A 26,273-nucleotide genomic window follows, 5' to 3' on the forward strand; every position below is an offset into this window, starting at 1 on the left:
ACAAATACAGTAAAAGCAGATGAATAAAGTGCAATTTTTTTATATAACAATAGAAAACGAGCAGACTGATTTAAACAAATTACCCAGTTAACCAGTCAAAAAGCTCAAGACTGAGGCCTGTTCCAGCAGTCTTCAATCAGACAAGTTCTAACTGCACACTCCTGCCACTAGGGTGCAGGGGAACCTTCTCCAAAAAGGATGGCCTGAATTAGTGCTCAAGTTGTACAAACATAGCTAGATTCAGCAGGCCTGAATCTAGTCTATGCTACAGCAAACATGGCGCACCAATTTCCGACAGAAACAGTTCAAATAAGCAGGCACAAACAATAAGCCTTTAACCAAAAATTCCCAGCTCAGAAGGGCAGACTTTAGCCTCTCCTCCCACAAGAGTGCAGACCACAAACGTTCTTAATGTAAAATAACTGGCTTGAAGCCCAAGTGCTTAAACCAGAACTAATACACTTTTAGAATAACAGACACTGAGCCTTCAATCAGCAATTCCCAGCTTAGAAGGATGTAAGCTACCTGTCCTGCCACAACTGGTCTGAAGCCCAAGTGCTTAAACCAACAGGCTTAGAATAACAGTTACAATTTAATCAGGCTACTACCAAGCAGTAATAAATTCAGCATAATAAATACAATGGAGTACTTTTAAGAAGAGGCAAAAGCAAGATAATGTAATAAAGTAGGAAGAAACACAAATACAGTAAAAGCAGATGAATAAAATGCATTTTTTTTGTTAGTAAAGTGCAAGGAGAGAGAAAGTGGGTTGGCCTTCTCAAATGTTCTCTCTGTATTAAGTAGAGTGAACACTAGACTGGGAGGGATGTCCCAGATCAAATTTACAGTAGGGGCAGACAACTGCAAAGCCACCAACTATAACAACACCACAAGAATAGGGTGGCAGGGATTGGGAAACCAGTTTCAGGACAGATGAGAACAAAAAAACAATACCAGAAAATATATAAAATAATTCAGTCAGGCAAAAAAAAAATATTTCAGTCAGGCAAAAGTAAGACAATGCAGAACTCAAAGGTTAAAATGCCAAGAAATATACTTACCAATCACCAATATATTTTCAGATTGTTTGAGAATCACACTTTAGGCAGAACAACAGGAGCTTCCAACAGTGTATGCAAGAATTTACAAACAGAAACTATTTTTAAATCAGCAAGCCTTGAAGCAATCAGATAACACAGAAGCTGTTAGACCAGTTTTATAAGCGCTACCACAGGAATAGGGGGGAAAGTTTAAGTACAGATGAGAACAGAAAACAATGTCAGAAAATATATAAAATAATTCAGTCAGGCAAAAAAAATATTTCAAGTCAGGCAAAAGTAAGACAATGCAGAACTCTGAAAGGTTAAAATACCAAGAAATATACTTATCAATCAGCGATATATTTCCAGATTGTTTGAGAATCACACTTCTGGGAAGGTAGCAAATCCTAACATTTGGGTTCACCTATGACCATCCTTGAAGAAGTTTTAATTGTTACTTGTGAGTACTTTCCAAGAAAGGTCACACACATTGTACTTGTGTAGAACAAAAAGTACATAGTTGTATAGTAAATATTTAAGCTTCTGGAAAGAATGAATGATTTATATTTGTGCTCAGCTTAGAAAATGAGCTTCACGGTTTAATTTTATCAGCAATATGAAAACCAATTTAATGAAGAATCTAGAAAGTTGATTCCAGAAATACCGGTTGGAAGCTAATTCTTGTTGGTATTGAATATCTCCTGCCATTTGCCAGTTGCTTTCTTTTACCCTGCCCAGTTTTACTGGGATTTATCTGTCAGTTTGTAATGCTTCTTGCCCTAACCTTTGCAAAGGCACTTATGATGTGGAAAACAAGGAAGAAGGCAAACTTTGATTGTGACTGAAGAGCAAAGAACAGAACGGATGTATATTACAGAAAGGGTATTAAAACTGTTTCCGCCTTTGTGTTTGTTGAAGGAAGTGGTATGAAATGATGCAGGGGGTAGAGTTACTTATCATTTTGAGCTCTACCCTGGAAAACAAAAACAAATACAAAATAAGTAAGACCATTTCCTTAAAAAGGTTTAGTCATAAAGATCTCCATTAGAAACATCGAAGGAAAGCTGTTGCAAAATGAAATAAAGGAGCGACGGAGTAATAAACACGTTATCAGCAGCTGACAAATTGCAAAGTGATTGGTCATCCAGTTTTCTGGCAGAGGCAATAAGCACAATGTTTAAAGTGCTGGTCTGCAACGTTGCATCCCTGGATACAAACTGCACCAGTTCCAATTTGTATATCAGTACTAAACAAATTATTTAATGAGCCTGGTTTGTAAAAACTGATGATCTCTGGGGCAGTATCACACTGATGAATGGTACCAAGTCAAGAGTGTGATCTTGTCAGCGCCTGGAACTTGTTGACATCTGTAAAAGAATTTACAGGGTGAGTGCTCATGAAGAGTGCATACATGTCACACACATGTCAGCATGATATGCACAGTATACATCTCTCAGGAGCACAAGAATGGTGCTAAGGTGCACACGCAATTATTACTCTAGACAGAAAACCATTCTTTGATATCTTCAGTCTGTCCATCCATCCATAACCCCTTTTTTCCATTTTACACATGGGGTTGGGGTGTCACTTTAACAGTGACAGTCGTCTAGAGCCAAGGTTCACACCTCCTGATGGCTAGCCCTACTGCTGCTGTTCTTCCTTACCACCCACTCACACGCACACTCAGAAGTCAATGATTCTGTCTCTCTATACGTAATGAAGATGTGTTTAATACTTAATGATGAGGAGAAATTTGAATATATTGCATGTTGGTTCATTCCTAAGATACATGGAACATTGGCATTTGGTTGACTGTTAGAGACGTGGGACCTCTCTGGCTATATAGAGAAATGGAGTGTGCAGCAACTCAGTGAAAGTTTGGAAATTGAATTTTCCTGTCTTTCTTTACATTTACACACATTCAGTTCTCCAGCTCTCTCTCACACACTCTCTCTCTCTATGTATATATATATATATATATATATATATATATATATATATATATATATAGATAGATAGATAGACAGATATATATAATCAACACAGGAGCAAGTCTCTCACTAGACACACAGCAACAGTAGTCTGATGCTCCATATCTAAATACAAACAGGCCTGTTTAAAATGTTTTCATGGTATTGACTGGACAGGCATGGGGGAGTGTTTCTTTGCTTATGTGCTCTGTTTCACTGCAAATTTGCTTTGTGAGTGCTTGATGCACATCAGGTGCTGAAACACTGGTGCTTTCTAGTAGGTCTTTCAGAAGAAGACATGTGTCACATCCCTCATTAAATCAGTTGTTCTCTGTCATCTTCCTGTCATTGTCAAGGACTAACTGCAAACCTCTCCTCTTTGAATCTAAACCCTACAGCATAGAACTTTGAAAAGTCTGTTTTTATACTTTCAGGGTGAGAACCCACCATATCTCGTTTCAGCTGAACTAGGTACAGATGCTGTTGTGGTTCATAAGGGTGCATAGCCTCCTGTGCTATGTCTCAGTGCTGCTGTTTGCTCATGGATGGCCAATTTCCTGCAGGTCTGCTGTAAACCAGAAGACAAGGGGATAGAAGAGGAACAAATGGTGTTGATCAAATTGCTTTTTTTCATTCCTCTTGGATTTTCCCAGTGCACTGTTCTTTTCAACCCACTCAGTGATTGGCTGCAGAGTATCAGGTATAATGGTGCATAAATCATTGACAGCCTTGGCTATTTCATTGACTGACAGCAAGGCTGGGGCTGTTATTTGTTGTAGTTTTTTTTTAATTTCCTAAACTTGGTCATAGGCTTTAACATGTCTATAATGCTACAGTTGCCTCCATACACCCTGGTTTGGATGGAATGACCAACTCCTTTAATAGTGTGTCAGGGAAATTGGCCTTTACTCCCAGATGGCTACCTAATCAAACACACAAAGATAATGAATGTTGGCTTTAGCTCCACATTACACCCATCATCCACATCTAATAGGGTGCTGTTGATTCATATGACTGTTTTGATTTGAAAGTCATTTGGCCATTGACTAGGGAACACATTCTGTTGCTAGTCCCCTCCCCCACCAGGGCATATATGGCTTAGAGTTACTTGCAGATTGTAGTCCTGGTGGAGAAAGTCCTGTCTATGATCTGTGCTGGAGGACTGTGCAGGTCAGCTGCATTTCCTTGTGGGGTCAGGAGGAGTACAATATCTTCACCTTGCTGGACTGCTTCCAAGGGTAGCTGCACAGATGTTACCTGAGTTATGGCAAGTGAAGTCTTCCTTATATCTAACAAGGACATTTTCTTAATTGTGTTCTTGACTTCTTAAGCCCTGAAAGGTGGAAGTGCATGCAAGGCCTCTGTACAGATGCCTGCAGTTGCTGACTGTATATTCTGGGTTTTGGAGCCTTGAGTCTAAACACCAGTGACAGTGGCATCAAGTGGATGGTGATGTGGGATGCTGTAATACAGGTCTGTGGATGGTAATGTGGGATGCTGTAATACAAGTTTGCAGATGGTAATGTGGGGTGCTGTAATACAAGTTTGCAGATGGTAATATGGAGTGCTGTAATGCAAGTTTGCAGATGGTGAAGTGGGGTGCTGTAATACAGCTCTATGGATGGTGATGTGGGTTGCTGTCATTCAGGTCTATAGATGGTGAAGGGTGTTGTCAAATATGTCTGTGGATGGTGATGTGGGGTGCTGTCATACAGGTTTGCAGATGGTGATGTGGGGTGCTGTCATACAGATCTGTGGATGGTGATGTGGGGTGCTGTCATACAGGTCTGTAGATGGTGATGTGGCGTGCTGTCATACAGCTCTGTGGATGGCAATGTGGGGTGCTGTCATACAGGTCTGCAAATGGTGATGTGGGGTGCTGTCATACAGGTCTGTGGATGGTGATGTGGGGTGCTTTCATACAGGTCTGAGGATGGTGATGTGGGGTGCTTTCATACAGGTCTGTGGATGGTGATGTGAGATGTCATACAGGTTTGTAGATGGTGATGTGGGATGCTGCAACAGAAGTATTCTTTCTCCCCCCAGACACGGTAAAAAAATCTTCTTTTGCTTTTATAATTGAACTTCTTATCACAGCAGTCATTTTTCTATGAGACATGTAACTACTATAGCAAATTATTTTTTGCCTCTCAGAGAAGTGGTGGTCTCTCCAAGATGGCCAGCGGTGTCTGGGACAACATTATGGTCTCCCTTCCCTTATTACCTTTTTGTTGGCAGTGCTCCAGAAATCACCGAAGCAATACAATATCACGACAATCTGAAATATTAAGGGCTGTCAGTACATTTATATCATTCATTGGTAGCATTTTAGCATGGAAGAAAAGCTGGAGAATGCCTTCCTTCAGTATTGCCACTTACACTTTCTGTGATTAATGTTTGACCTGTAGTTCTGCATGATAGCGTAACAAAGGTGCCTAATAGTAAACAAGAGGACCAGAGTTCAGCTATTGCTTGCGGAATGGGTCTATATCATGTAGTCGAAATTCTGTTAAGTTTGAACACCATATGTTCGAACCTATATGTTTGAACTTACAGAATTTCAAACATGCAGGGGGGCTTGCCCCCTGCTTACATCTGTCAGGAAGTTGTTCCTGTTTTTTTTTTTTTTTTGTATTCGAAGTATGACAACTTCGACCATATGGTCTCGACCATACAACGTTTGAAGTTGTCATACTTCGACTACATGATATAGACCCTTGCAGAACACGCAGGTTTTGAACTCACTTTTTTAACCTCTAAATGCTTCCATATAGCCTGATTAGAAATGGCAAATCAAATCCTGTAAAGTGATTGGACAAAACAGGCAAAAGGACAATTATTTTTTTTAACTTGCTGCCCATAATGAACAAATTACACAACAGTCAGTCATACCTACAAGTTGGCATTATAAGACATTTGCTAGCAGAGCAGTGATAGTGTTCTAATTCAATTAGTTTCCTGAGGAATTACAGGAGCACTGGGAATTTCATTCAGAAAGAAGGAAGACCATAAAAATTAAAGTTCAGAAAGGAGGCAGATCATGCACTTTTTTATTATGCAGAATTGTTGCTGTATTGCTCACTTTCTAATTTACAGTATTAATTCACTTACTACATTACGTGCCCAATTTAGCATGAAATCAGGAGTAGACAGCAAGTCAACACACTTACTGCACTTTGGATTTCTCTTAACTCTGCACTGGCTTACTGTATGACCTCATGTCTATTCCTAAACATTGCCTCTAGGGGGTGTAGAAGGGCCACATATTGCTACATGCTGATGCTAACTGAGCAGAACTGACTCCTATCACTGCTAAGATAATGGAAATCAGTTCTGACTGAATTCTCACTGCTGCAATTTTTGTGAAAAATGTACTTTGTAAAGTAAAACTGAATATGATAAATACTATTCCTACAACAAGACTGAATACTACCATGCTATTTCTGTATAGACTTCTGCAACACATGGGTCAAGAAATGAATTTAGGCCAGGAAAATTCATTAGTCTGTCTCCATTTTGGAACAATCTTCCTTTTATTTTTGAATACTTTTTCAGGATGTTCACCTGTTCACAATGCCTCTCGCACCATATTTTCTAGAATCCTCATCTGTCAAGAAATTTTCTGTGAATTTCTGCAACTATTATAAGTAAGACAGGCCAGATAAGCTTATAACTGTTTGTTATCACTTGTGATATGGAACTATGTGCAAATTGCTTAGAAAAGATATATTTGTATGGCTGTAGGAAATACCACTTTAGAATGTTGCATTAAGTGTGTAGTTGGCAGTATTTGGAGAGATCTATACCTTCTTTAAACAAATCTCTTAACCTGCATTGCCTATAGTAGAATATTCAGATTACGTCAGGAAACAGAATGTATTTCACTGTTCTAGTCTGTTCACCAGTAGCTCTGATTTATGTTCTCTCGGTGACTTGCAAACCTAGACAATGAGAAATCAACATCAGATGTCATCATTCAAAGGGACCTGGTCAAACCCTGCTGCATTATGGGGGAATCATATACTGCAGGGGCACTTCATTAACTGCCGATGAAGAGAGAGTTTTATTTTTTGTAATGTTATTGGTAAGTGAACTGGAAGAGTAGAGTTTGTCAGTGCTATGAGGTCTCAGGATTCTGAAAGGAAACTTTCCCTGTTGTGAACTAAGCAATGAGCATCACCTTGCCTTTATACAGTAATCAGATGGTCACTTACACAGGTAACACAGTCAGGTAGAGCCAAAGAGCTAAATCTAAAAATCTTGATCCTCCTCAGAATGACAGTACAGCTCCTGGTACATTAAAACAATAAAACATGCCAGTACTAAAACCAATATGTAAACAAATATGGACCACTCAGATGTACAAAAATCACAATATTTTGACAATTGCCACTTGCCCCAAGGAACAAATGGACCATAAGTTTCTTACCTAGGGAAAACAATTTGGTCAATAGAATGTCTGGGCCTAGGAGCTGTTCAAAACCAAGGAAGGACATATGTGATATAACTTGTTTGATCTACAAATATGTCAGCAGTGGGAGAAGAGATACTAAAAATTATCAGTAAAATAATCTATGGTTTCTATCTCCTAGTGGGAGTTCTTTTAAGTCCGCAGTTACAACATTTATATATTAAATATGTGGTGAGGTGGTGGCAGTTAGAAAAGTTGCAAATTTATATATTTTTTTCTTGTCCTTATAGCTTACCTGGGGGTAGTTTCTGCGTACATTTAAAAAGAGGGCCAGTCCAGTGATTTTCTAAGGCCTTCTGTCCTGCCTTTACTTTGCTCTGCTGTAGACTAAATATTAAGAAAAACATAAATGTTTTCAGTGCATATGTATAGCCACTTATGTGAAATCAAAGGAGCTTAATTAAAACTTGTGTTTATACAAATAGATGTAGAGAGATAGAGTCTAGAATATTTAATTGAATTAGAGTTCCATCAGATTGGAACTCAGTAAAAAAAAACATCAAAAATTCATCAAACTTCCTGATCACCATACAAGAAAGCAAGTGCCAGCATTTATTTAACATTTGTTGTTTGTGTCAGTAGGCTGGTCTGAAGACCCTTTTCAGTCATGACTTGGGCCAGATAGGCAAATAGAGAGTACAGACACAAAAAACATAGTTGAAATACAGAATATAGCATCATACAGATGGATACATTTGTAAATACAAAGAACAGAAACAAAACATATTGTTCAAATGAGCAGAGTATGGCATCCTTCACGCATATACAGATGAACATAACAGTAGAGTATACATAAAATGCAAAGAAAGTACAACAGTTGCATAATGCAAGTTTTTATATTTATAGCACAACTATCCAGAACATATAAGTCTATCTACAGGTTTTGCAGTGGGACGAAGAAAAAAAAACATTTTGATTAACATTGCCTTTGCGTTAGTAATCCTAGGCGAAGGAATTGTAAGTAGTGACACTTGGTGGAGTTAAAGATAGGGTTAGTCTGTGTCCCTGAAACAGTTTTGTTTTCTTTGATTAGATGAGAATGAAGAAGCTTCTTGAATGATGTAACAATATTGATTTATTTAATGTATTTAATGTCTTTAGGCTCTGAGTTCCCACAGACAGAGGAAGGGCTACTTTGGAGAAGGATGTCTCATGAGTAACATGAGTTTAGGGATGCCTTTTTCATTGAATAGAATTGGAGTTCTGGAGTGAGTAGGAGAGATTTTTGATGAACACATTGTTAAGAAGAGGAGGAAAGAATGTTTTATGCAGAAGTCCAAAAGTGACTGTGTTAAGGAGTAAAGAAGTCCTGGTAGTGACCAGTACCTTTTTAATGTGATACAGTGATGGTCAGTTTTACTGGAATGGTGAAAGAATGTAGGTATTTGCTTTTCTGCAGACTGTAGCTTAGTGGTATTGTGTGATGGGTAGAGGGCTATGATTGGTAGTTCATATTCTAGTCCAGTGATGTTGAACCTATGACACTCATGACAAAGATGACACGCCACGACATTTTGAGTGACACACCAGCATTCACCAATACCCGAGTTAACAAAGAAACTGCTTTTGCATTTGCTGCTTGTGTGAAATGCATTGAATTATTTTGTGCCTGGAGCCATTTCAACAACACTGCTGCAGATGTAAGGAAGTTATTAACTTCAAAGACTACTTTGGTATAATTTCTCGATAGAGTCTGCAAAGGACAGTGCTGACACTGTTTTATCTTTGTGCTTACACTTCTGCAAAGGGCAAGTAGTCTGCATTTCTAGGAGTTTGCTGTTTTACATTCCTGTCAACTGTCCTTCTTGATCTCTCCTGAAACTGGCAACTTTTTAAACTTAACAATGACAATAATTAGATTTATAGACTTATTTTAGTTCAGAAAATGTATATTAATTCACATTCATTTTTTTCTGTCAGTGTCTCAAATTAATAGTACTAGTAGTTTTAAACTGTCCATGTCTCTTATTTCTAGATTTGTCCCTGACTCTGTTGAGATTTATCCCTAATGTATTGAGAGCCATGCTTTTATTTATTTAATTATTTTTTGTTGTTGTTTGGGGGTGGGGGGGTGGGAGTGACATGCAAGCAGAATCAAGTTAGGTATTTTCTGAATTTTTGATATGCCGAACCCAAAATATTCACCATCACAGTTCTAGTCTGAGATGCACAACATACATGATGGACAGTCTGGCTTTAAGAGTATGCAGATGTCAGACTCTGCAAGCTCATTTTAGCTTATCAAATACTTTATTCATTAGGTTCTAGTGTATTTATGGAAAGAGAACTACTGGTTAAATAGATGCCTAGATACATTTGTGTCTTCATGCTAGAAAGTGGGGTACCTACAAGATGGCTAATAGTGATACTTCTTGAATGCTGTAGCTTTACCAAATAGCATTACTAATTTGTGAGTGTTGACAGTGTATTTATTTTTGGGAAGCTAATTTGAGATGTAAGTGAAATAATTCTGAAGTTTATTGAGAGAGTTTGGGTTTTTATTGCTCCTAGTGAGTACAATTTTGTCTGCATAAAGAATACAGTTGAGACCAGTTGGCTGTTAAGGTCTTCGTCTCCCATGCACAAGGTACAAGTTTCAATCCTGACCTCCTGCCAATGCCTGCATGGAGTTTGCATGTTCCCACTGGGTCTCTTTGGGATTCCTCCCACCTCCTAAAATCATGCTAAGTGTTTCCACCTCATACTCACCCAAGAATGAAGCTATGTGGCCTATAGGGGGAAGAGTTGTATAGACCAACTGCTTTGGGCATCAGCTGTGGTGCAGATTACCCTCAAGGGAGGAGAACATGGATCAGAGACTGTTTGCCATGTCAGTGATTGCTACTCAGTGGTGTAACACTTGGTTGAAAGTGATTTGGTTTTGCTGACTAATGTCACCAAATGGGCATAGGTATTTGCCAGTGATAAGTGGTTGAGTATCTGGCCTACAATGACCTGTGCCAGGGACCTATGCTACTGGGGAAGGGTGCATGTGCCCCTACTAGTCAGTGTGTTCCCACCATAAAGCTCAGCTGCCCTGGGTCAATAAGATAGAGGTTGACTGGTGTCTAGTTGCCCAGCTTGGGTTACCTGGGTAGCTCTGTTGAAGGAAAGCCGGACACAAAAAACAATCAACCCTCCAAGCATGAACTAAGAATTGATACACTCAGTGTAAGTTCACTGACAGGATGAAGTTTGGAAGTGGATGGCATGATGGTAAAGAGGAGGCTGGACATCTTATGTATCCAAGAGATAAGACTGATGGGTAGTGCAAAGACACTTGGCTTGGGATCCAGAGTGCTCTATTCAGGAGGACAGGCTATACATGGTATGGGAATTGTGGTGAGGGAGAGGTTTCAGAAGACAGTGAGGGATGTCATCAGTATTAGTGACAGACTCATGGCAATCAGACTCCAGCCTAATGATAAGACAAGTATTCATAATTTAAACCTCTGTCCCACAACAGGGTTATGATAGTGAAGAAAAGAGTGCATTCAGGCAGCAGTGGCAGGGCCTACTAGATACAGCAGGACAACATAAATTAGAGTTGATAATGGACGGATAATGGGTGACCTGAATGCACATATTAGGATAGACAGAACAGGGTATGAGGACTGCCTTGGTCAACATTGGTGGAGCAACAGGAATAAAGAAGGAGAGACCATTCTAGACCTCTGTCTGGCAGATGGCTTGATGTTGGCTAACACATGATTCAGCAAGAGAGAGAGTTACAAGATTGGCCAACATGCCACTCAGGTAAACCTCCTCCTAGTGAGGAAAGGGCACTGAGTTAGGATCAGTGACTGTAAAGTCATCCCCACTGAAACAGTTGGGCCTCAAGTTAAACCACTGGTTGTCACAATCAGTGGCAAACAGTGGCCAGAAAAGGCTGTAAGGTCAACATTTACTAGGCTGAAGACCTGGAAGTTTACTAGAGAGAAAGTGCAAGAGTTCAAGGACTTATTCAGAGCTCTAGTACCTAAAGAAGTGGAAATAAGCAGAGTTGAAGAAGAATGGCAGTGCCTCAAAACAGCATGTTGAGGACTACAGAACAGGTATGTAACCAAGCCTGGTATGGAAATAAGGTGCATACGGAAAGATGATGGTGGAATTCCGAAGTCCAGGAAGTCATTAAAAGAAAGGAGGTATACATGAAAAAGTGGGAGATAGAAAAGATGGACCATGCTAGGAAGGAATACTGGTTAGCTAAAAACAAGGCTAAGAGAGGAATTGCAATAGTAAAGAACAAGGCATCTGAGGCACTCTACCAGCTTCTGGAAAGTAACTCAGTAGATAACACAGAGAAACTCTATCAGCTTGCAAGGCAAAGACAGAAACCTAAAGAAGATAGTCAGAAACTGTTCATAAGGGGATGCCAGCAATAACCTGATTACCAGCCCACAGGAAATGAAAGGCAGATGGAAGGAGTACTTCCAGCAGCTTCTGTATGGAGAAAAATCCACAAGAGCTGTACTGCCTGAGACACAGCCTACAATGTAAGAAAACAAGAAGTAAGAACAGCACTGAGGTAAGGAAGTCAGGGAAAGGAGCAGGCTGTGGTTACAGGACATTTGATCAAGATGGGGGACACTGGGAGGAATGGATCCTTAGTGTACTAATAGCAGTATGGAGAGAAAACCATATCCTAGATGGCTGGAGAACAGGCATCCTAATGCCAGTGTGCAAGAACAAAGGGGGGATCCACAACTGTGGGCAGCACAGAGGTATCAACTCCTGTCACTCTGCATGAAAGTTGTGCAGAGGGTGACTGATAAATACACAGAGTAGTAGCAAGTAAGATGGGAGATGACCAGTTCAGATACAGATCAGGATGCAGCATAACTGACACAATGTTTGCAGTGAGACAGGTAGTTAAGAAGAAGCTACAGATGACGACTTAGAGAAAGCATATGACAAGGTCCCAAGAAAAATGATTTGGGTGATCCTGCAGTGGTTTGAAGTCCGAGAAAAATTTGGTAGACTTAGTGCAAGCTATGTACAAGGACCCAATGACTCAGGTATGAACAGTGTTCTGTCTTAAAGAGGGGTTCCCAGTGAGAGGGTTCTGTGCTGAGACCACTGCTCTTTATACTTGTGATGGACTAAATCAGTAAACAGGTTGGAGGAGACAGATCCGCAAAGTTGCTACATATAGATGATGTGGCATCACAGGCAGACTCTGCAATACTGAAGGCACATGGGATGAAACTGAGTACAGACAAGACAGTTGTAATGGCAGCAAATGGGAGAAATCAGAAAAAGCTGATAACCTGTTCCACTATTTTCCATTTATCTCAGTTATCAAGCTTCAAGTATCTGGAAGGGGTGGTTGAGGAGAAGGGGAGTTTGAATGAGGAGATCAAATTTAGAATCAAAGTGGCTGAAGCCAATTGGCATAGAGTGTCTGGGTGATGTAAGTCAGAACAATGCCAAAGAAGCTGAAAAGTAAGGTGTACAAGACAGTGGTCCGACCAGTACTACTGTATGGTACAGAAACCTGGACAGTGAAGGCAGAACAGTTGAGAAAACTAGAAATGATAGGTTCATAGGTGTTGATGGACATGAAGTGCCTGAGACAGGTGGTAGAATGCACACTGTGCGACAGATGAAGAAATAAGGACATAAGAGCAGAACCCAAAGTAGCTCCAATTGCAGAGAATGTCAAAGAGAACAGATTAGGTGGTTCAGGCACACGCGCAGAAAGGCAGAAGACAGTCTTGGACAGAGATGAGGAAGGCAGGAGGAAATGAAGGGATCCAGCCAAGAGCAGGCTGGATGGATTGTGTGAGGAAAGACCTGCAACAGTCAGGCATGTCTGTCGCGGATAGTAGGAGAGTGCCATTGAATCAAGAGAGATGGTGACAGTTGGCACATCCTGACCCCATGTAATAAAATAGGAAAAAAGGGGCTGATGATGAGGGTGATGACGATGTACAGGAGATCCCAGGAAATATCATTTCTAAAGAAAGAAAAGAGAAAAGAACCAAGCAGAGATCCCTGAGGAATACCTTTGCAGGATGTTCCAGAGATGTAAGTACTAGGTCCGAGTAGGATAAAGATCTGATTGTAGTGTTTGCTTTTAAACCATTACGGGACATCTGAGGAAAAAAAAAACTGTCTCACTGAGTTTGTGAAGGAGGAGGGACAGTTTGGAAGGCCTGTCTAAGATCAAGGGCTATTGCCCCAGTTAGTTACCTTGCTCCATACTGAAGCTGTTTAGAGAAAATGGCTGTAGTTGTACTGTAATTGGGTCATGTGAAATGCCTAAGCAAAAAAGACGCCGGTCGTGATGGCATTTATGCTAATATTTTCCCTGCTCAGTAGACCTATGTTACACATTGCTAGTGGAAGGAAGATTGTAGAGTAAACTCATGTTGACTCAGGTAACAACAGCAGTAAACACCAAAAAAAGACTAATCTCCTGAGTCACAAGTCTGGATATACCTAACAAACAGATGTAACTGAAAAAACAAGTAATCTGGAGCCACAAGTAAAAAACCCTTTGCTCGCAAGTAAAACTTTTGCATTAGATATTTCTTCAGGCAAAAATTCATTAAAAGGAAAACACATGTTTTTATACACTTAATAATAAAAATTGTTCAATTAAATAATTAAAACAATCAAGAGTGCAATTAAACAATTTAAAGAGACAGAAGAATGGCTTTCCTGCTCATCACAATGCAAGATACTTCATTTATTATACCACGTGTATGTATTAAAAATGGTTTACCTTCATTTTGTCACGAGTCATTTGTTCGACATCCTTCTATCGAAAGGACAACTGCAAAAAACTCACAACAATGACTCACGTATGTTCAAATGACTACAATGCGAACGCATTTAGCCATTCAAACACATGGACAAATGTCAAAAATGGTTTTCAGCTCAATCGACTTGCAGAAATGCCTGATTGCACAAACCGTTTGCGATCAAATGGAGTTAAACTATTAAAAACACATAGACACGCATGTATATGTATACAAGAGAAGCTGGAAAGGTTGACAATCAATTTGGTTGACTAGTGTTTTAATTTCTGAAAAGGAATGAATGGTGTTTTGGCTGATTGCATAGTTGTGCAAAGGCTGATGGAGGAACATCATTATACTTTGCTAGGTGCCTGGAGAGATGACTGTCATCCACTTAGATTATGTGTAGGTTATGGCTGATTTAGTAAGACAGTTTAGTGTATGCGATATCTGATCAGGTACTGAGATTTTCTTTGATTTTTGGTATTTATGAGGTTTGAAGTTGTAGGAGGTTATATGCTTTTGAGAAGGGAAGATGTAGATGTTAACCTAGTAGTAGGTGTTTGAGATCACAATACATTGGGATTAAAAGCCACTCTGGTGGCATAGACAGGTAAAACCCTGACAATGACCTGGGTGACTGGGGTTCAATTAGCAGCTCGAGTGACTGAAGGAGGGTCAGAGAGGGATGGAGATGTCTATTCAATGGAAAGTGGTGAGCATGGGCATCGCTCTGCAGTGATCCCTGGTGGAGACTGGGGATGTCGTTTGAGGAGGTGTGGTTCAAAGAAGATGTAGGGGTGGACCTGGCTGATCTTATGCAGAGGTGGGCTGATTTGCTGCAGTGTCTCTATTGTTCTCCCATGCTTAAACATAACCCTGCCATTGTCAGGAAGTGAGGGGGAGATAGGGTTGGACATACACAGAAAACCCCTAGACAGATACATAGATCTGTCCCAGAGATGTCCCTAAGATCCACAACCAGCCCAGCCCCAGCAATACCAGAGTAAATTCAGGAGGGTAGGAGATCAGTTGGTAAACCTGCCTTGGAGGTGGGGCACTAGGGTACCAGGCCAATAGTTTGACAGAGGGGGCAAAAAAGGTACAGTGGGTTAGAGAATATGCCTTTTCTTCACTTTAATGAGATCTTGGAGCTACTATACATAAAGCAACAGTGGTGTGAGCACATGGGGGTGCAGTGAGGCTTGTCCTGCAAAAAACAAGTTTTTGTTCCCTTCATGCTTAGTGGGTTTTTTTTTTCTGGTCTGATAATTCAGGTTGTTGTCACCTGTGTGCTGCTTGCTGTTTTATTTTGTCAACAAATAACAAGTCAGGAGTACAACACTGCTTGCTAACATTGAAAAGTATCAGTATAAATTCATTACATGGGTCCAGGACTATGAGGGTTGTACTGCAGTAGATGCAGTTATAAGAGCCATGGACTACAACTAAATGCCAAGAAATGCATAATAGTATCCTTTGGGAAGTCATCCATCCCTGGTAACTATCATATTGACAACACACCCATTAGAGTTGACCCAATAGTCAGGGACTTACAGACACACACAGATAGTAATCTAACCTTTGACCATCAAATGTCTACAGTGGTGATGAAATAATTCTATGTTGTGCAACTTATAAACAAAGTTATGGCATCTAAGTCCAAGGAAGTCATTGTTCCGCTGTATTTGCCATTCATCAGACCTATCACTGAGTACAATGCCCCCATTGGTATGTACCTAACCAGGCATGTCCAACAATTGAAATGTCCACAGAGGTTCCACACTAAAAGAATACAGGGCATAAGTAATATGTCCTATGCTGACTACCTCGAGGCCCTATCTCTGTATTCTGTCTCCTACAGGCTTTTGAGGGGAGATCTATGCCTGGCATACAGGGCATTGTCAGACCCCACTCTGATGGACCTCCTGCATATCCACCAAATACAGAACCAGAATTACCCATTCTAAAGACTTAAACCTTGCCTGTGATATAAATAGGACCTGCTGGAGAGATAGGTACGCATCCCAAATACTACCCCATCTATGGAACAGGCTCCCCATCCATGTGAAGCAGAGTTCCTCCGTAAACCAATTCAAGTGCAACTTGGACAACTGGATGGGAAACCAGAAATGCATCCCTGGTTTGGCACCTATGCCTCTAATGGACACAGGTAACCTGTAAATGGTTCATCTCCCAGGCCCATGCTTACACCTATCATGGATAGCAGAACTTGTCAGAGATTTGAGATGCATGGCTAGGCTTAAAAAGGCCCTTGTGGTCATTAGCTTAGTAAACACCTATGAAGCTATGATTTCCTAGCCTATGAAATGAATATCACGGACCATCATTACTCCTTTTCTTATCTTTCAGTCTGTATCACTGCTTAGCATATGAGAATCACAATATTCATCCCCTTCCAAAAAAAAAAAAAAAAAAAAAAAAAAATATAGAAATTGGTAGGGATGTGTAGGAGAGATAATGTTACCTATGTATGATTTTAAAATGTACAGTACACATTTTAGTTGTATAGTTGCTAAACTTTTCAAGTCATCTTCTGAACAATGATTTAACATCAGTTTTCCAAATGCATCTTGATTTTTTTCCTTTAATAACTATTGTAAATAAGTGTAAATTACTTCTGTTCACTATCTATGTCAGGCTTCTGGGTTAACCCCCCCCCCCTGCAGGATAAGGTATTAATATCTACCTTTACTGCAAACAATATTTATGCAAACTACTGTACTCTGCTGCCTTCCTTTTCTATTTATTACCATTTGTCCTTCTGCCAGATTTTTGGTATGTTTTGTTTTATCTTTCTCATTCCTTTCATTATGAACATTAAACAAATTCATTCACATTATCTGACATTTTTGGTCCCATTCACAGTTTCCTGGTTTCTTCTTAATTATTCCCTTACAGTCATTTGTCTCTTTTTTTCCCATCGCACACAAAATGTCATGTTGCCATCTGTTTAAATGGCTGTCATATTTTTCCTTGAAATTTTATTCTGCGTATAGTGATTTCTTTTGAATAGGTTTTCTGCCTTCTTCCCTCTGAATTTTGTCACTGATAACTCATGTTTTGTTTGGAAAGTCACCATTTTGAAATGTGCGCTAACACTTTTCACATAGTTTTACTTTTCCGTTTAATGAGGAGATTCATTGCCACCAAAAAAGTCACCCTTAATTTCACTCATGCTGCATTTTCCAGTGAGATTATGTGAATCATCCGAATAATTGCATTTTGAGAAGAGCTTCTTATCATGACAGACTGCTCCTGTCTTATGTCTATATATAGCAGAAGTTCTCTGACATTTGTACACATGCTGCAACATAACTCTCTGGTCTACTTGTCACCTATTTCAGTTGATCACTACCATTACCTTTAAGAAAGTCATCTTATTGTCTTCTGTAGCTTACTATAGTCAGACAAACCCCACCCCATTTTGAACTATGACCTCAGCTGGACACACTTCATTGCCAGTATGCCACCTGTCATAACAAAGACAGGTACCTAGACCTCATAGAAGGCTATTCCCTTCCCTTCTAGAACATCCATGACATTTTAAGTGTTCATGCTACTGGTGCAACATTTCATGTGCATACCTGATTTTTTTATGGGTCAGTGGGCATTTGTGGAATAGTGAAAAACAGGGCATTGTTAAGCAACTGTTAATACTGTTAGTTATTTTCCATTATGGCTATATTTAACATATTAAGAGCAATGATATTTCATATAGTCCACATAATATCATCTATTTGAATTCTGAATTATGTATGTGATTTTGCAGTTTGTATAACTGCATGGCCATATTAGTCTTACACCCTGTGTCATAATTGCAAATAAATCCATGTATGTTGGGTTCAGTTACTTTATGAAAAATAAGTAAACACACCTGCAGGAAAATGACAACTGTTTTCAAACAATTTGGTTTACTAATGTACTTGGAACAGTGGAAAGATTAACAGCTGAACTATTCTGAAACATCTAGATTATGTTCATGTATGTTAATTGTGTAGCCATGTCAGAAACCAAGTTGTACAATAGCAAACACATAGGAATATGTCATTCTTTATCACTCAGTTTTAACATGAATTATTGCATCTTGATATTAAAAGGTAACATTCATATTCCAGATTTTCAATAATGCAGATAGCAACTTTGAAGATCAGCACAACATTTGTACTTCATTAACTATTGTAGATTTCTGGTTTATATTTCTGTCTCCATCAGAGTTGCTTAATATCTGCTGGGATTCATCCAATTAAATGTAGGAAGAACTGATTTATTTATATCCCATGTGACCTCCTCCACCCTGTAGCAGCATTTATGGTGTACCACATTTGGACAGCTAGAACCTTGGGTGTTTCCTCAGATAACCGTGCCAAGTCTTACTCTTGAATCTGTTCACCAGGATGGAGAAAGGAGCTCTGCTTAAGGAACAAAGAGTGGAGGATATGAGCAACGTCTCAATATGAGCCAAGAAAAAAAATATCTGAACAAAGAAAGGCCTGTAGTGAAAGGAAGTTCATACAAGCAGAAAGCACTGTGCATTGTGCTATCCTGCTGACTGCGGTTTGACTTTCCTTTTCACCTAAGTATTTTTCTACTTTAACCCTGACTACACTAGCTTAACCTTTCTGTGTTCTCATCCTATGATTATATTGTTCCCTTTGTATGACATATAACTGTTTAAAATCCACTGCTGCGCATAGACTGTCACTTCATCACTTTAGCATATTGAGCAGTTCTGATGCCTGTGATTGCTATCTACAGTACTTGTTTTTGCTTTGTAAGTTCTTCGTTTCCACACATCATCTTTCCTTGGACAGCTTATTTTTTTCAGTTTCTCTTTACTTTTTTCCAATTAAAGAAAACATTTTCCCTATAATTTTACTATTACATTATGACATATTGGAATGCATGGTTGACCAATACTCAGTAAGATAATGTTTAATGTTTAGGCATGTCTGAAAAGCTTGTGGATGTTGTTGAATCTACATGCAAGTCTGGTGGGTCCTGGCTTTGTTCTTTGCAGTAGAGCAAGCTGCATAACCCCCTGTATACCATTAACCCTGCTATGCACCTGTTTACCATGATAGCATATGCATATTAGTTATAGAAAACATAAACATTCTTTGACTCTTTGCAGTCTCCAAGTGATAAGCCACAGAGAACAAATGCTTATTGTTTACCCCCCCCCCCCCTGAAGTAATGCATGCTTACAAATACATTCATTCTTTGTTGCAGCTACAGTCAGTATAAGCAAACTGAGTTTCTTCTGTACATGAAGTGAAGCTGGTATCTTCTTTGATGTTGAAGATCAGCTACCATTTTAAACACAAATTCAAACACCACATTTAATATTACAGTTTGTAAAATGCTGCGATGCCTGTATATGAGCTATACCCTGTAACTAGAACTGATTTAGATACTGCACAGGGGGAATTTATTTACTGCTCATCTACAAACATAATTACTTAAGGCATTTACAAGTTATTTTTTAAGAAGGTGTCTGTTGTTTAAGTTTAATTGGCTTTGTTTCCTTCATTATCCTGCAGAGTGCCACAACTCATCACCCCCATTCCACAAATTGCAAGTGTGTTCTGTCATTCAATTTAATATTCAGTGTCCCCCTCAAGTAGGACTTTCCCCCTTTGCTTTATGCTAATAATAAAACTACTAAAATCATTTATGCACTACATTTAAAATTGTAAGTTGATTACTAAATTTAAAAATATACTACAACCATTGACATTGGACTAAGTTCTCATAAAATCTGTGCATATTGTGTGCTTCTAAACTATAAATGTGTGTTGTGTGTGTGTGTGTGACACACACACACACACACACACACACACACACACACACACATATATATAGCGCACCCGCGGGTGTAGCTGAAGTAGATATGGGTTCCTTCCTACCTGACTCTGGTGACACACCTTCTTTAGGCCAAACACCCCAAGGTGGCAAGTGATAACATATTTTATTCTAGGTGACAATTTAGTTTTAAAGGGCAATAGCACAATGACAAACAAATTATTTCAACAGTGCACCAGTTAGCAGTAAGGCAGAGTGAGATATGCATGTAATGAAACAATACATTTACCCCCTTCCCCAGAACTCAACAGAAAAGATCTTGACATTCAAACATGCACACAAAGGCAATATCAATGAGCAGTAAAGCTTTTATAATGCAGCAATACAAACACGGAAAAAAATGCAATGTCGTTGAGGGAAAAAAGGGTTATAATACAACAGTACAGATATGAAAAAGGTGCAATGTCATTGAGCAGCAAAGAGTCTTGAAGGCAGCAGTACTAACACGAGCAAAATGCAATGCCACTGAACAATAAAGATTTATAATGCAACAATACAAATATGAGAAAATGCAATGTCATTTAGCAATAAAGTGTCTTTAAGGCAACAGTACTAACACCCTCTATCCCCTAGATCAATCTAAACAGACCAACTATGAGACACTCTATTGTACCCTGTTCACTGGCCAGTGACTACTTGCAATCCTACTGCCGGCACGATGGGGCCCAAGGTTTGAGCTCATATGGATCCCAGTTGTTTGTAATCTAGAAAGCGTTTAGGGGGGAATCCACAATCTTATAAAAGTATAAAAAAATAATGGCCAAAAGCTTCTCACCACTACATCGAGAATATCCCAGTGACCAGGCACTGCAGTTCCTCTGACAAGAAAAATGGAAAATCACCCGCCAGGACTCAGGCAGTCATCTATGGCATCTCTGCACTAGGCCCAAGGGAACTCCTTTTCTTGCTGAATCATATGCAGGCGTGGAACTACTGGTTTCAGAAATTCTCTCCTGAATCCACAAAATACCATCATCCAGGATTTCAGCAAGAGACAGACACAAACTTCTACCTCACTTCTCTGTCCCAAAACACTAGAAGAAAAAAAATCCAGTCATGCTGCAAGGCCCTTTTCCCTTCAGCTAGTGTTTCAGTCTTCCCTCCTTCAACTAGTGTTCCAGTCTCCTCTCTTTTACTTTCAGAATTGTCTTTTATATTCATGAAAAGGAGCTCCACCTTGTGGTATAATGGAAAACTGCAGTCTATTACTTCTACAATGAAATACAGTGGGAGCTATATATATATATATATATATATATATATATATATATATATATATATATATATAGAGAGAGAGAGAGAGATAATATGCATTATATATATATATATATATATATATATATATATATATATATATATATATATATATATATATATATAGATGGGATATGTACACATGCTCGACTACCATATGTCCGAATCACAAAACATCGAACACACATACACGAAAGTGCTTAACATCGACAAGCACTTCCGTGTATGTATGCCTGTTTCATAGATCGGACTACAGTGCGGGTAAGGGAAAATTCCCTTTTCCCCACTGTAGTGCGATCTCGGAGTGAGAATAATAAAGTAGGGGGGTGTGAGGGCACAGTGGGGCAAAGCCCCCCCTGCAGAAACGTAGATTTTTTTTAACTACACATACACGGAAGCACTTTTCGATGTTAAGTGCTTTCATGTATGCGTGTTCATGTTTTGTGATTTGGACATATGCTAGTTGAGCATGTGTCCTAGACCCATGTATATATATATATATATATATATATATATATATATGTATATATATATATATATATATATATATATATATATATATGTAGACAGATATGGATAGATATAGGCATACACAAGTACAAATAAAGCAACAGAGTTAGTATAGTAAAAATGATTCATGTACTTTTGCATTTGTTCACTGACAGCTAAACATGCCTGTCAAGTTATCTGGTGAATAATTCAGGAGGACAAAACCAAAAATAATGGTGAGATAAGGGCCACAATAAGGGATATTTTTAAAGATAGTTCTCTAAATCACTTGAAAAGTTTGTGAACATAAAAAATGTGAAACTCTAATGTCTGACATTAGCGACTGACTGTAATCTTCAGAAATTTAATACAAAATCAAAAATTTTGCAAGGGACAGAGTAAAAACATCTGACAATATCATAGACATTTATCAAAATCAGGGACATTTGAGAGATATGACTCTAAAGTACGACTGCATAATGTAAGATGTCATCCTTGGTTTGGTTGGTTATTTCTAGATTGGTTTATTTTATTTTTCTGTGTCATTTTTATGTCACTAGGAAGCATGCATATACAAATTGATAGCTTTTTGACTCTGGCTACAGGGGGGACAGTATCGTCTTCTGAGGGTGGATTCCATTTATAAGCCTTTTTTCATATATGCTACTTACACTTGTGTATCCTTCCTACCTAGACAAAAGCAGGTGTTGGTTTGTATGTACTGTGATGTGTTTTCCTGTTTGTTGTACCTGACTTAGCAGAACTTTGCTACCATTAGCAGCTAATGAAGAGACCAAGCCACAGACCATAGTTTCAGGTGTGCATGACTCTACACCACTGAGAACTGAATGGGCATTACAGTGTGAAGAATTAAATAAGTTCATAAGTGCTTACTAGGCTGTTGACTGCGAGGCCTAGGCTTGCATTCCAGTGGTAGTTTCTAGCCCTTATATTTTGCATATGAATAAATGAGAGAGTTTGAATAAGGATATGTTGGGACATTTACATGTTTCTCCTGTCTAAGATGGACAGGGGTGCTAAACCAGGGATATATTTTTGGTTACCCATCATCATTCATCATCATCATCATCATCCCCTTTTTCCCATTTACATGGGGTCGGTGTATCGTATTAACTGTCGCCAACTCTCTCGATTCAGTGCCACTCTCCTGCTCTCTTCAACACTCATGCCTGACTGTCGCAGATCTTCTTTCACACAATCCATCCACCTCTTTGCTGGATGTCCTTGCTTCCTCTTACCTTCTTACTGTCTGTCCCAAATCTTCCTTACCAGATTGTCTTCTGCTTTCCTACACATGTGCCCATACCATCGTAATCTGTTTTCTTTGATCTTTTCTGCAATTGGAGCTACTTTGGCTTCTGCTCTTATGTCCTCATTTCTTTGCCTATCTCGCAGTGTGCATCCTACCACCTTTCTCAGGCACTTCATTTCCATCACCTCTAGCTTCTTCAACTGTTCTGCCTTTACTGCCCAGGTTTCTGTACCATACAGTAGTACTGGTCGCACCACTGTCTTGTACACCTTACTTTTCAGCTTCTTTGGCATTCTTCTGTCATATACTACACCTGATACTCTATGCCAGGTGGCTGCAGCCCCTCTGATTCTAGCTTTGACCTCTTCATTCAGACTACCCTTCTCCTAAACCACCCCTCCCAGATACTTGAAGCTGTTTACCTGTTCCACTATCTTCCCATCTATCTCTATTCTCAGCTTCTTCTGATTTCCCCAATCTGCTGCCATTACCACTGTCTTATCTGTGCTTAGTTTTATCCCATGTGCCTTCAGATTTGCATTCCATTCTCCTATCCTTTGCTGAAGTTCTAGATCAGAGTCTGCCTGTACTGCCACATCATCTTCATACAGCAGCTTTGTTGCTCTGACCCCTCCAACCTGTTTGCTGATGTAGTCCATTACTAGTATGAACAGTAGTGGGCTCAGCACTGAACCCTGGTATACACCCACTCCCACTGGGAACCCCTCAGTGAGGCCAAACACTGTTCGTACTTGAGTCACTGGGTCCTTGTACATAGCCTGTACTAATTCTACCAGTGTTTCTGGGACTTCAAATCACCGCAGTACTGCCCAGATCAGCTTTCTTGGGACCTTGTCATATGCTTTCTCCAAGTCTAGGAAAGCCCAGTTTGACTTTCTCCTCTTCTCTAGTTTCTTCTCAAGTATCTGTCTCAATGCAACCATCGGGTCAGTTGTGCTGCATCCTGATCTGAATCCAAACTGTTCATCTCCCATATTACATTCTACTATTCTGCGTATCTGTTTATCAATCACCCTCTCCAGAACTTTCATGCAATGTGGTAGGAGTTTGATGCCTCTGTACTGTCCACAGTTGTGGATGTCCCCTTTTGTAAACTGGCACGAGTATGCTTATTCTCTAGTCATCTGGAATACGCCTTTCTCTCCACACTGCAATTAGTACCCTCAGGAGCCATTTCTGCCCTAGCTCACCCAGCATCTTTATCCTATCTGCTGTTACCTCTTTTGAGCCTGCTGCTTTCCCTGACTTCATTTTCCTTAGTGCTGCTCTTACTTCTTCTAAGCTGGGCTCCTCTTCTACTCTCATTGTAGGCTGTTTCTGGGGCAGTACCACTTCTGTGGGGTTTTCTTCATTCAGAAGCTGCTGGAAATACTCCTTCCATCTGCCTTTGATGTCCTGTGGGCTGGTAAGCAGGTTGTTGCTGGAATCCCTTATGAAGGGTGTCTGACTATCTTCTTTATCTTTCTGTCTTTGCCTTGCAACCTGGTATAGTTTCTTTGTGCCCTTACTGAGTCACTTTCCAGAAGCTGATAGAGTGCCTCTGATGCCCTATTCTTTGCTATTGCAACTTCTTTCTTAGTTTCTTTGTTAGCCAACAAGTAGTCCTTCCTAGCTTGGTCAGTCTTTTCAATCTCCCACTTCTTCCTGCACTCCTTCTTTCTTTTGATTACTTCCTGCACTTCTGCATTCCACCACCAGCTTTCCTTATTACCTTATTTCCATACCTGGCTCGGCCACATATCTTTTCTGTAGTCCTAACACATGCTGTTTTTAGGCGCTGCCACTCTTCTTCATCTCCACCTATTTCCTCCTCTTCTTGGGGTGCTAGAGCCCTGAGTAATTCCTTGAACTGCTGTACTTTCTCTCCAGTCATCTTCCAGGTCTTCAGCCTGGTCTCTGTTGACCTTAGAGCCTTCTCTGACCACTGCTTGCAGCTGATTGTGGCAACTACTGTTTCAATGGGAATGGGGATGACTTTGCAATCATGGGTGCCTTTTCCTTACTAGGAGGAAGTCTACCTGAGTTGCATGTTGGCTACTCTTGTATGTGATCTTGTGACTGTCTCTCTTTCTGAACCATGTGGTGGCTACTATCAAGCCATTTGCCAGACAGAAGTCTAGAATGGCTTCTCCTTCTTTATTCCTATTGCTCCACCCATGTGGACCCAGGTAGTCCTCATATCCTATTCTGTCTGTCCCGATATGTGCATTTAAGTCACCCATTATCAACACCAATTCATGTTGTCCTGCTTTATCTAGTAGGGTCCTGCAACTGATGTCTGAATGCACTCTTTTCCTCACTATCACAACCCTGCTGTGGGGCATAGGCTGAGATTATGAATACTGTCCTATCATTGCACTTGCCATGAGTCTGGCATTAATTCTGATGATATCCCTCCCTGACATCTGAAGATTCTGTCTCACCACAATTCCTACACCATTTCTAGCCTGTCCACCACCTGAGTAGTAGAGTCTGGATCCCAAGCCTTTGTTGCACTGCCCTTCCATCTCATCTCTTGGATACATAGGATGTCCAGCCTCCTCTGTATCATCATCCACTTCTAAGCTGCGTCCTGTCAGTGAACCTACATTAAGCATAGCAATTCTCAGTTCATGTTTGGCAGGTTGGTTGGTTTTATATCCAGCTTTCACTCAACAGAGCTATCCCATGTAACCCAGGCTGGGCAACTAGACACCAGCCAGTAGCCTATTGACCCAGGGCTGCTGGGCCTTCTTTTTTTTTTTTTTTATGGCGGGCACACACTGGCCAATAGGGGCACATATACCCCTCCCACTGTTAGCATGGGTCCTTGGCATGGGTCAGAGAGTAGGCCACGTCCTCAACCCACTTATCACCGGTAACTACCCATGCCCATTTTTTGGTGACAGTCAACATGACCGAATCACCTAGAGCCATATTTTACACCATTGAGTGGCTAGCCCTGCCACAGCACGCAGTTTGTGATCCATGTTCTCCTATTTTGAGGATACTGCGCACCACAATAGATGCCCAAAGCAGTTGGTCTTTTTACAACTCTTCCCCCCATTGGCACCATGTAGAGTCTGTGCTGCTGCCCACAGCTCCATTCATTGGTGAGTTTGAGATGAAAGCACTCAGCATTTT

The sequence above is a fragment of the Protopterus annectens genome, chromosome 7.part0 (genome assembly GCF_019279795.1).
Source record: "Protopterus annectens isolate FY-2018-M chromosome 7.part0, PAN1.0, whole genome shotgun sequence".
In the NCBI taxonomy this organism is placed as follows: Eukaryota; Metazoa; Chordata; order Ceratodontiformes; family Protopteridae; genus Protopterus; species Protopterus annectens.